The sequence below is a fragment of the Pelodiscus sinensis genome, chromosome 6 (assembly GCF_052426305.1).
Source record: "Pelodiscus sinensis isolate ZL-2025 chromosome 6, ASM5242630v1, whole genome shotgun sequence".
In the NCBI taxonomy this organism is placed as follows: domain Eukaryota; kingdom Metazoa; phylum Chordata; order Testudines; family Trionychidae; genus Pelodiscus; species Pelodiscus sinensis.
The window spans coordinates 1,378,311-1,390,693 of NC_143057.1; the positions used below are offsets into that span (position 1 = coordinate 1,378,311).

Below are 12,383 nucleotides of genomic sequence, written 5' to 3' on the forward strand. Positions count from 1 at the left end.
CCTGGCGGCAGGGCGAGCGGGGAAGCATCGTAGCTTCTGTGTCGGTCGGTGGCAGGAGGGCTGCAGTGTCCCCTGAGGAACGAGGGGGGAGACACGCGACAGCGGCGGGAGGTCTGGAGAGACGCTGCGAGCGAGGAGACCCCTTGGCTGTGCCAGGCCGGCGGTACGAAGGTGTGAGCCCAGCTCCGTAGCCAGGGGCACACAGGCCCCGAGCGGCTGCAGGACTCATTGCGCAGGGATCAGGGCAGCTTTGCTGCTCCAGGACCTGAGCTGGGTGGACCTGCTGGCTGTGACCACGCCCTGCGGCTACGGAGCAACATACCCTGGGTCCAGCCAGTGACCGCGCTCGGGCGCCACTGCCCTCCGGGTCTGTTCTCTAGCACCCAGCGCCAGGGGAGGCCCAGGAAGAGACCAGGGCTGCCCTACGGGCACAGGCCAGTGCATGCACCTCCATTGCCGGCGCCAGGAGGTGCTGATCCCGCCCTCCCCTCTCCCGGAGAAAGCCTCTCCACCGAGCTGGCTCCGCAGCGCCGACTGGAGCAAGGCTCCCCCTCGGCAGGGGCGCTCTCGCAGGCTCTCCTGCCTCTCCCCTCCAGTGCGCCTTGGGGGAGCCATGGCCAACGAACACAGGAGCGGGGGGGGGGGGCTGGGCATCCCTCGGCGAGCACGGCCAGAGGAGGGTTCTTGGGGGCCGAGTGGGGCATCCCCCAGGGGTCTCCCCTTGCCCAGGCCGCGCACGGGGGACGCACGGGCCAAGCGGAGTCAGTGGTGAGTTGTACGCCGCTCTGAGCTGTTCCCACCACAGCCTGCAAGCGCTCACTGCCATGAGGTGCGGCTCTGCCGGCCTGGCCCTCAGGATGTCTGGAAAGCCCTTTGGTTCTTCCTGCGCTGCTGAGTCAATAGGGGCTGCAACTCTCCATCCGACCAAAGGGGGCGCTGTCGCTCCACACAGCCAGCTCACAAGTGGTGCCAGCAGTGGGATTTTGCTGTGTCCTTGTCCCAGGGGCAGCGGCGCAGATTTGCCAGCCCCGCCAGGCTCACGATGGAGGGTCCAGGCCCGTGCATTGGCTCAGTGGGCAGCAGCACAGGAGCAGGCTGTGGCCCTACAACTGCAAGCAGGAGGCCCAGGACACGGCTCGACGTGGCGGCCGCCCACCAAGAGCCACTGGACAACCTGCTCAGGGCACCGAGTGGGGCAGCCACCTCCCACTGACCGAGCTGACAAGTGGGTCCAGTGGCCCCGTCCCAGGTGAAACGCGGGGCTGACCAGAGGCTTTTTGGAGACGGTGGATGCCACGCCACGCGCGCCGGCTGGAGCCCTGGGCCCTGGCCCATCTACCTAGCAGCCGGAGTGGCGGGAGAAGCACAGGCCTCTCAGCCTCCGGGCTGCCCGCAGCTATCCCACAGGAAAGGCCGCTTGGCCGGGCCGGCTGCCGCTCGGCTACAGGACACGCTGCTTCAGACAGCAGATGTGACGCCTCCTCCGGCCCCGCACTCAGGGGCGGTTCTGGGGCTGCAGGACCACGGCCAGCCACGTCTCCCACGGAGATCGCGCTGCTCCTCAGCCCGGCCCCCGCCACGCCCGGCCAGGCCCCCGTGTCCAGCCCCTAGGCTTCCCCAGGCAGGCGGGTCTGTTTCCAGGGCATCTTTGGGAAGAGGGACGGACTCTGGAGGATAATTCTGGGGCTGGCTCAGCCCCCAGCCTCGCCCAGCCAGGCCATTCCAAGATGGCGCAGGCCGGTGAGCTGGGGACACAAGCCCTGGTGCAGCCAGACCCGCGGAGTGAGGCCAAAGTGCGCCTGGAAGGCCCCACGGTGCCTGCACGGGGACATGAGGGACTAGCGACGCAAGTGGAGACACGGGCCGCATAAACGACCCTAACGAGGTCCATTGGCTCAGAGGGGGCCTCTCTCCAATCCACGGCCACAGAGCCGGCTAAGGCGCCGAACAGAGGCAGCCGGGCAAAGGGCAGATGGCAGGCAACCTCTTTCCCTTCCAGGAGGAAGCCCTCCTCCCTGGCCTCCACAGACGGGTGCCACAAGGCCACGAGGCCTCCTCCCTGGCCTCCACAGACGGGTGCCACAGGGCCACGAGGCCTCCTCCCCGCCCTCCACAGACGGGTGCCACAGGGCCACGAGGCCTCCTCCCCGCCCTCCACAGACGGGCACCACAGGGCCACGAGGCCTCCTCCCTGGCCTCCACAGACGGGCGCCACAGGGCCATGAGACCTCCTCCCTGGCCTCCACAGACGGGTGCCACAAGGCCACGAGGCCTCCTCCCCGCCCTCCACAGACGGGTGCCACAGGGCCACGAGGCCTCCTCCCCGCCCTCCACAGACGGGCACCACAAGGCCACGAGGCCTCCTCCCCGGCCTCCACAGACGGGCGCCACAGGGCCACGAGGCCTCCTCCCTGGCCTCCACAGACGGGCGCCACAGGGCCATGAGACCTCCTCCCTGGCCTCCACAGACGGGCGCCACAGGGCCATGAGACCTCCTCCCTGGCCTCCACAGACGGGCGCCACAAGGCCACGAGGCCTCCTCCCCGGCCTCCACAGACGGGCGCCACAGGGCCACAAGGCCTCCTCCCCGGCCTCCACAGACGGGTGCCACAGGGCCACGAGACCTCCTCCCCGCCCTCCACAGACGGGCGCCGCAGGGTCACGAGACCTCCTCCCCGCCCTCCACAGACGGGCGCCACAGGGCCACGAGACCTCCTCCCCGCCCTCCACAGACGGGCGCCACAGGGCCACGAGACCTCCTCCCCGCCCTCCACAGACGGGCGCCACAGGGCCACGAGACCTCCTCCCCGCCCTCCACAGACGGGCGCCACAGGGCCACGAGACCTCCTCCCCGCCCTCCACAGACGGGCGCCGCAGGGTCACGAGACCTCCTCCCCGCCCTCCACAGACGGGCGCCACAGGGCCACGAGACCTCCTCCCCGCCCTCCACAGACGGGCGCCACAGGGCCACGAGACCTCCTCCCCGCCCTCCACAGACGGGCGCCGCAGGGCCACGAGACCTCCTCCCCGCCCTCCACAGACGGGCGCCGCAGGGCCACGAGACCTCCTCCCCGCCCTCCACAGACGGGCGCCGCAGGGCCACGAGACCTCCTCCCCGCCCTCCACAGACGGGCGCCGCAGGGCCACGAGACCTCCTCCCCGCCCTCCACAGACGGGCGCCGCAGGGCCACGAGACCTCCTCCCCGCCCTCCACAGACGGGCGCCGCAGGGCCACGAGACCTCCTCCCCGCCCTCCACAGACGGGTGCCGCAGGGCCACGAGACCTCCTCCCCGCCCTCCACAGACGGGTGCCGCAGGGTCACGAGACCTCCTCCCCGCCCTCCACAGACGGGTGCCGCAGGGCCACGAGACCTCCTCCCCGCCCTCCACAGACGGGTGCCGCAGGGTCACGAGACCTCCTCCCCGCCCTCCACAGACGGGTGCCGCAGGGCCACGAGACCTCCTCCCCGCCCTGCACAGACGGGTGCCGCAGGGCCACGAGACCTCCTCCCCGCCCTCCACAGACGGGTGCCGCAGGGCCACGAGACCTCCTCCCCGCCCTCCACAGACGGGTGCCGCAGGGTCACGAGACCTCCTCCCCGCCCTCCACAGACGGGTGCCGCAGGGCCACGAGACCTCCTCCCCGCCCTCCACAGACGGGTGCCGCAGGGTCACGAGACCTCCTCCCCGCCCTCCACAGACGGGTGCCGCAGGGCCACGAGACCTCCTCCCCGCCCTGCACAGACGGGTGCCGCAGGGCCACGAGACCTCCTCCCCGCCCTCCACAGACGGGTGCCGCAGGGCCACGAGACCTCCTCCCCGCCCTCCACAGACGGGTGCCGCAGGGCCACGAGACCTCCTCCCCGCCCTCCACAGACGGGTGCCGCAGGGCCACGAGACCTCCTCCCCGCCCTCCACCCGGCACCGGCCCCTGAGACGGGAGGAGGCCCACGGGGAGGGTGGGAGCTATTTCCGATGCCTGTGGGCTCGTGTCTCCGGACAGAGTTCTTGGAGCTCTTCCCCGAGCCGTCTCCCCTGGGGCTTCCCCTTGCCAGCCTCCCCGGGCCTTGGTGGGCCACTTCTGGGGGGATCCCCCCTCGCATTTCCCAGCAAAGCTGCATGGGGCAACTGGCCAGCGTCTCCGGAGTCGCCAGCCTGCTCTCGCTATTCCAGTCATCCCCACGGGGCGCTTTTCTGGGCCAGCTCTAGCACTTCGACGGGGGATGGGCCCGCCCCCGGATGGGGGTCCGCGCTGGGGCCGCACTTGGGGCGTGCCCCATTCGCGGGGGTGATCTGCGGAGCTGTCCCACGGGGCTGGGGGAGCAGAGTTTGGGGACTTCAGGCGGGTGGAGCGATGGGTCCGTGGGGGGCTGTGCCAGGCTGGGCGGGGGCAGGCGGGGCCCGCAGGGAGCCCCGCCCCGGAGCCGAGCTCCGCCTGCCCCGGGCACAGGCAGCACCTGCCCCGCCGCCGCCCGCAGGCTCCGCTCGGCGCCGCAGCGCCCCGGCAGGCACCCAGGTAATGCGCGCCCGGCCCCGCGCCCTGCGCCCCGCGCCCCGCATCCCTCCAGGCGCCCCGCGGCGGGCCGGGCGAGTTGCGGGTCCCGGCGCGGCGCGGTCCTGCTCCCCGGGAGCCGCGCGGGGAGATGCCCGAGCGGCGCGGGGCGGGCCTGGGGAGGGGTGTGACCCAGCCCGAGCCGGCCGGGGGCTGCTCTCGCTGAGCCCGGGGCGCAGCCGGCCCGAGCGAGCGGAGCTCCAGGGCGGAGACACCCCCGGCACTGGCGACCCCGCTCCGGCCGCGCTACAGGCACAGCGCCGGGGGCGCCTCAAAACAGCGCGCGTACCCGGCCCGCCCCGGCCCCTGCCCTGGGCTCTGCTGGGCTGTACGGCCCCTGCCCTGGGCTCTCTTGGGCTGTACGGCCCCTGCCCTGGGCTCTCCTGGGCTGTACGGCCCCTGCCCTGGGCTCTCCTGGGCTGTACGGCCCCTGCCCTGGGCTCTCCTGGGCTGTACGGCCCCTGCCCTGGGCTCTCCTGGGCTGTACGGCCCCTGCCCTGGGCTCTCCTGGGCTGTACGGCCCCTGCCCTGGGCTCTCCTGGGCTGTACGGCCCCTGCCCTGGGCTCTCCTGGGCTGTACGGCCCCTGCCCTGGGCTCTCCTGGGCTGTACGGCCCCTGCCCTGGGCTCTCCTGGGCTGTACGGCCCCTGCCCTGGGCTCTCCTGGGCTGTACGGCCCCTGCCCTGGGCTCTCCTGGGCTGTATGGCCCCTGCCCTGGGCTCTCCTGGGCTGTATGGCCCCTGCCCTGGGCTCTCCTGGGCTGTATGGCCCCTGCCCTGGGCTCTGCTGGGCTGTACGGCCCCTGCCCTGGGCTCTCCTGGGCTGTATGGCCCCTGCCCTGGGCTGCCGTGGGCTGTACGGCCCCTGCCCTGGGCTCTCCTGGGCTGTATGGCCCCTGTCCTGGGCTCTGCTGGGCTGTATGGCCCCTGCCCTGGGCTGTATGGCCCCTGTCCTGGGCTGCCGTGGGCTGTATGGCCCCTGTCCTGGGCTGCCGTGGGCTGTACGGCCCCTGCCCTGGGCTCTCCTGGGCTGTATGGCCCCTGCCCTGGGCTGCCGTGGGCTGTATGGCCCCTGTCCTGGGCTCTGCTGGGCTGTATGGCCCCTGCCCTGGGCTCTCCTGGGCTGTATGGCCCCTGCCCTGGGCTGTATGGCCCCTGCCCTGGGCTCTGCTGGGCTGTATGGCCCCTGCTCTGGGCTGTATGGCCCCTGCCCTGGGCTCTCTTGGGCTGTATGGCCCCTGCCCTGGGCTCTCTTGGGCTGTATGGCCCCTGCCCTGGGCTCTGCTGGGCTGTATGGCCCCTGCCCTGGGCTCCCTTGGGCTGTATGGCCCCTGCCCTGGGCTCTGCTGGGCTGTATGGCCTCTGCCCTGGGCTCTCCTGGGCTGTATGGCCCCTGCCCTGGGCTCTCCTGGGCTGTACGGCCCCTGTCCTGGGCTCTCCTGGGCTGTACGGCCCCTGTCCTGGGCTCTCCTGGGCTGTATGGCCTCTGCCCTGGGCTCTCCTGGGCTGTACGGCCCCTGTCCTGGGCTCTCCTGGGCTGTACGGCCCCTGTCCTGGGCTCTCCTGGGCTGTATGGCCCTTGTCCTATGCTGCCATGGGCTGTATGGCCCCTGTCCTGGGCTCTCCTGGGCTGTATGGCCCCTGTCCTGGGCTCTCCTGGGCTGTATGGCCCCTGCCCTGGGCTACCGTGGGCTGTATGGCCCCTGCCGTGGGCTGTATGGCCCTTGTCCTATTCTGCCATGGGCTGTACGGCCCCTGTCCTGGGCTCTCCTGGGCTGTACGGCCCCTGTCCTGGGCTCTCCTGGGCTGTATGGCCCTTGTCCTATGCTGCCGTGGGCTGTATGGCCCTTGTCCTATGCTGCCATGGGCTGTATGGCCCCTGTCCTGGGCTCTCCTGGGCTGTATGGCCCCTGTCCTGGGCTCTCCTGGGCTGTATGGCCCCTGCCCTGGGCTACCGTGGGCTGTATGGCCCCTGCCGTGGGCTGTATGGCCTCTGCCCTGGGCTCTCCTGGGCTGTATGGCCCCTGCCCTGGGCTACCGTGGGCTGTATGGCCCCTGCCGTGGGCTGTATGGCCCTTGTCCTATTCTGCCATGGGCTGTATAGCCCCTGTCCTGGGCTCTCCTGGGCTGTATGGCCCCTGCCCTGGGCTGCCGTGGGCTGTATGGCGGAGAGCGATGGCCCAGTGGTGCTGCCCGGGGGCGCCAGGCTCTGGCCTCTCAAGACTCCTGCCTGGTTTGCGAGCAGGCCCAACTCCCCGCGGCCCCGCACAGCAGACTGGCCAGGCCTTGCTCTGGTGGCCGCGCAGGGGGCTGGCTACATGGGGGTCCGGAGAGACTGGCCTTGGCGTGGGGGTCGCATCAGTCCCGCCGGCGCTTTTGGGAACGCAGCACAGGCCACTTGGCAAGGGGAGCGCTGCAAGTCAGCCGGCCCAGCCCGCTCCCCCGCCTGGCCAGTGAGCCCTGGGCCACAGGGAGCTGGGGGCTTTTCTGAACGCATTGATGACAGGGCTGCGTAGGGGGCAGGGCCGCTCTGGGGCTCTCCGCCAGCCTGTGTCCTACAGCCTGAAAATCCCCCGCTTTCGGGCTTCAGCCAGGGCCCGGCAGGGCTCTCTTGCTCTGGGTGTGTTGTGGGGCTGTGGAGGGGGGGGGGGGGTGTCCGACCCACGCCACAGAGCTGGCGATGGGACACAGACTGGGGTGCTCTCAGACCCCTCGCCCGGGGACTTGGCTGCCGCAGCCAGGCCTTGCACGCCGGGTGCCTCGGACCGTCGGGCGCGGTGCTCCGGGGGCACGCGCCAGTGTCTGCGGGCTGCCAGACTCGGGCCTAACCCTGGCGCCGGGCGTCGTGTGCAGGGGCTGGTGCCTGCGGCGTTCAGACGCTCAGAGCGAGTGGCCCTTGTGGGCTGGGCGCAGCCTTCGCCAGCGAAAGGGAAAGACGGAGGTTTGGCAGCGAGACCCAGCAGTCCAGCAAGAGCCCAGCATCTCCCGGCCTTCGGGCGGTGCCTGCTCCCCACTGGCACGTCGCAGCCCAAAATAACCGGCTGGCAGCAGCCCCCGCGCGGCGTTTGAGCGTAGGTGATTGGCCAGGACGGGCACGTCGGGCAGGGTTGCCCTGGAGCAGACTGAGCCCGGCCCGGCGAACCCGCCCGCGGCCGCGAGCTCCGGGAGAGGGGCGCTAGGAGAGGTCCCGCCCCAGCGGAGGAGGGGCTGTTGGCGCTTGGCGGGGTGCACCCGGCGGCTGGCCTTGAGGCTGGGCCGGTGCTGGTGGCAGGTCTGAGCTGCCCTGCTGGCTGCCGGGGTGCGGCCGGACGGCAAACGTTAACCTCACCCGGGCCCAGAGCGCTCCAGCCGGGAGGGTGGGGCTGGTTCCGTCCACGCAGGGCACTCGACCATTCCACGGCTTCCCCGGGGTCCACACCACACGGGCAGGGGGCTGGAGGGACTCCCGAGAGGCGGCTGCTTCCCGACGGCCTCGGGGCACCCGGGGAGAAGGGGCGCTGTGTGGCCTCCGCGCACTGGCTGCTATCCACCTGCCCCTCCGGCCTGGAGCCCTGGGACTCAGCCAGTGCTAGTGTCTGCGGGACGCTGGCCCGGGAACCCCCCACAGTGGCTCCCACGGCCCGGCCTTCAGAGCAGCTGCCAGCCTCCATTTAATGGCCCTGGGCCATTGCTCCGATGGCTGATTATTCTCCCCTTATCGGAGGGGATGCCCCCGGGCAGGACTCAGCGTGGGAGGGGAAGCTAAACTTCTCCCCACGCCCGGGGCTGGCTCCCCACCCTGCAGTGCTTCAGCCTGCGGACGCTTAGCGCTAGGCCCGAGTTCTGCCGACTCCCTGCGATCGGGCACCTCGGCGTTCTGCTGGCGTTCCCCCTGAGCCACTGGACAGCCGCCTCCGCAGCACCTGGGACTAAAGCAGGCGTCCCGGGGGCGAGCACTGCCAGACGCAGGCGGACGGGCTGGCGGGAACAGACGGGTGCAGGGTGTCGGCGTAGCTAGCCCCAGGGAGGCGGTGCCGGGGCATTGTGGGCAGAGCCAGGGGCTGACTGGCTCACACTGGGTCCAGCACCGCGGCGTAAGGCTTCATCTCGGTTTTCATGCCCGTCAGTGTGAAAGAAACTATTTGCATATATGTTTGCATGTCTGTGCAAGCTCACTTAAGTTGCAGCCCTGGGCATGTGCTGTGAGGCCTCCTTGCAGCCCCCGGGCGCCTCTCTCCCCGCGCGCTACCAGCCAGCTGGCTCCTGCCCTCTCCCTTGCCAGGGAGCCGGGCGCTGGTTCAGCTGCCCAGGGCAGGTCCCTTGTCGCTCAGCTGGTGAGCAGAGCGCCCACGGCTGGGTGTGTCTCCAGGTGGTGCGCACCCACTCCTACCCAGTGCATTCCACACACGGCTGGCAGAGACGAAGGGAACGTTGCTCCGCAGCTGGCTGGCCGGGCAGCGGTTCCCAGCGGCCCCAGAGGGGGACCCGTTCCGACAATTCAGGAAGACTTGGTGACCCACGGCAATTGGAAAACGGGGGAAGGGGGGGCAGAGCCAGCTGGGGAGACACTTGGGACAGGTGCTGGCGACCCGTCCGTGGGTCCCGGCCCACGCTGCGTGAGGCCTGCCCGTGCCTGGCCTGGAGATGACGCGCTGTCACGCTGAAAGGAGGGGCGGGGCAGAGCTCCAGAGGAGCCCGGGGCGGTGGGGGCCATGCTGCTCTCGCTGTGTTGCTCTTCCCGGCCAGGCTGGCTTTGCTTGTGCCAGGCGGTAGGTTGACAGGCGCGCGGGGGGTGACAACAGCCGCCATGTTCCCTGTCCCGGAGAAGGCTCTCGGAGGCCGGGTGGAACGTGCTCCCACGCCTGCCCCGCCCCGGCGCGCAGGATCCGCCGCACACGGGCGGCTCGTGCCCAGACGTGGCGGCAGGATTCGGGTCACAGCGCGCTTGCACTCCGGGGTATTTTTAGCAGCGAAAGCTATTTCCAGGGGAACATATTGATTGCCCCGCCCCTCCCCCGACCTTGGACATCTTGTTTCTCATTTTCTCCCTTTCGGCTGTAATGGGCTCTGAGTGCCGCTGTTCCTTCGCCTGCCCGTCTCGCGCTCCGGGTCCGCCTGCAGGAGCTGGCGGAATGGCATCCCTGCCAGGGCGTAGCGCTCCCGTGGCCACTCAGCGCCCCAGGCGCCAGGGCCAGAGGGGCAGGCGGCTGGACACGGGGCAGGCTCGCGGGGGGCTAAGGCGGTTTCGTTTGGGTCCACGGGCCTTGGAGAGAGAGCGCCCCTTCCCAAGGGCTGCCACCGCTTCTCTGTCCCGCCTGTCACCGTCCTCCCTGCTGCGCTCCCGCGGCGCCGGGCACCCTTCCACTCCCGGCTCAGCAGGGTGACTCTTCTGCCCTTTCGCGTGAGAGCAGAGCAGAGCCGCTCCCCTAGAGCACCCCGGCCCGACTCACCAGGGTCCTCCGTCCCTCAGCCCCTTGGATGAGATGGGTCAGGTCCCCGCCCTGTTCACGAGAGCGGGCACTGGGATACAGCTCAGAGCCAGACGCCAGCTGGTGTGAACGGATGTTGGCCGCTGACATCAGCAGGGGCCTGCTGAGTTACCCCGTGGGGATCCCGCACGGCTCAGCTTGCAACATGGAAATCTGGCCTGGCGGTGGAACGGGGCCGTGTCCGGGCGGGGCGCTGGCTCAGGCCGGCACGGGCTCGCATGCTCGGCTAGGCAGCCCCTGCCGACCCGGTGATGCTGCCCAGCGCACGAGGCGTCTCTGCGACACACAGGCGGCAGTAATCACGTCTGGCGTGACCGGCGGGGCTCGCTGGGGCCGGGCTGCGTCTGACGGGAGGGTGCAAAGGCGCCCGGCCGGCGTGCTGGCGTCACGGGGAGCTTGCCACGGCTGACACGCGGGAGCAGCGGCGAGGCCCCCGTGCCGTGGGGCGACTTACTGGCCTGCGGTCAGTTGCCCTCAGCCGGGGGGCTGCAGTGGGAGAGAGGGGTTTGTTCTACGCGGCATTTCCCCGGCCTGGCCTGGGCTGCCCGGTGGCCGGGCCGACTGTGGCAGTGTCTGCAGCCAGACCCCGCGGATCTGCCGAAGCAACTGGTGCGTACACCGGCCAGCGGCGCAGCCACCTTGCCAACAGCGGGGTGGGGAGACGGGGCGCCGCTCTCCCCCCACTGCCGGGACTCGGGCGTGTAGGCTCCCTCCGGAGTCAGCCCCTGCGCACGTAGCCCTGTCCTGCACGCCGGGGCCCCCGCGAGGTGCACGGGGCTGAGCGGGTCCCAAACCTGTAGCTGTGTCCGGGGCCCTCGGAGGGGTATGCAGCCCGACAGGCTCTACCGGAACGGCAATGCGGGGACAAACGCCGCTCCCACACAGCGCCTGTCGCCTGCCGGGCTCCCAGGCCCACGTAAAGGGCTGTGTGTTTGTATATGTGCGCGTGTGTGCGCGCGCATATGTGCATGTGCGTGTGTGTTTGTGTGCGCGCTCGTGTTTGTGCATGTGTATTTGTGTGTGCGCACATGTATTTGTATGTGCGCGCGTATGCGTGCATGTGTATTTGTGTGTGGGCACGTGTCTGTGTGTGCGCATGTGTATGTGCGTGTGCACGAGTGTTTGTGTGTGAGCGTGTGCATGTTTGTGTGCGCACGCATATGTGCATGTGCGTGTGTGTTTGTGTGCGCGCTCGTGTTTGTGTGTGCATGTGTATTTGTGTGTGCGCACATGTATTTGTATGTGCGCGCGTATGCGTGCATGTGTATTTGTGTGTGCGCACGTGTCTGTGTGTGCGCGTGTGTATGTGCGCGTGCACGAGTGTTTGTGGGTGAGCATGTGCACGTGGGGGTGTGCGTGCGTGCTTGTGTGTGCACGTGGGGCTGTGTGCACGCGCCCACGCGGTGCGTCTCGGTGCAGACGTTCCGTGGCTCTGCCGTGGCCAGGTGGCCGTAACAAGCCCACGCGTGCTTGGCTTGCAGGCTCTTGGTTTGGACAGCAGGGCTGAGGCCCAGTCACTAGTCTCCAGTTAGGCGAACGGCTTCAGACCCCCGTTGTCCCTGCGACCCTCTTCCGCGGCAGGGCGCCTCTCAGCAGTGCGGGGCCAGCGCCAGGCCGGAAAGAGGCCGTCCCGGCTCAGAGGCGGCCTGGCGCAGCAGCAGGGGGTTAAGCGCTGCCGGAGACGCTAATCCCATTAGGGAGCTTGGAAGCGCTTGGCCCCGCGGCAGGGGCTGCTTGCTCGGGCTGGCAGTCAGGGCGCCGGGAGCAGGAGGCGGCTGACCCAGCGGGAGGTGGAAGCCGGTTCTGATTTCCGAGGCTTCTCGACAGCGACTGGCCCCTCGTCCGCGTCCCTCCCCGTCCCGGGCAGCGCAGGAGGCAGAGGTGGCGGAAGGAGCCCTGGGCGCCGGTTGCTAGAAGTAACTTGGGTCTCTTGGGGAGCGCCGGGGGAAGGGGGGTGACTCCGGATTGGCTGGGGTGGAGGGTGGCCATGACTGTGCTGCCGGCAGAGCCCTGGCCAGTCCCGCTCGGGGCCGGCTGGAGATCTGGCGCGAGAGGGGACGGGGGCATTTTCCTGAGTATGCCCTGCCAGTCCTCGCACCGCTGCACCCCTGGGACCAGCCCAGGGGCCAAACCTGAGAGGCTTCTGGCTGCGCTGGGGGCCCAGCTCCCCGAGCTCCGTGCGGCGACGCGGGCGGGTCCCTGCATGGACCCGCCCTGGATCCCTGTGGCTGGAAATTGCCAGCCCGGACCCCAGACGCTGCGGGTGGGCGGGAGAGCACTGGCCTTGCGCTCGGCAGCGGAGTTTTGGTCTTGCCGCTACCCAACATGCCCTAAACATGCAGGGAACTTGGTCTGCACTGCCCG

The 12,383-nt window shown here is 70.1% G+C and overlaps 1 protein-coding gene across 2 annotated transcripts in view; it reads left to right on the plus strand.

Annotated features, from left to right (window-relative positions):
- The first annotated feature begins 4,383 nt into the window (after positions 1-4,383).
- The window catches only part of FRMPD1 (FERM and PDZ domain containing 1), a 39,259-nt gene continuing 31,259 nt past the window's right edge, over positions 4,384-12,383 (plus strand). Inside the window, exon 1 of one of the 2 annotated variants that reach the window (XM_089779143.1) lies at positions 4,384-4,516. The gene's annotated coding sequence lies outside the window, so the exon portion shown is untranslated. The remainder of the gene's footprint in view (positions 4,517-12,383) is intronic. The other variant, XM_075931231.2, reaches the window with a different exon arrangement.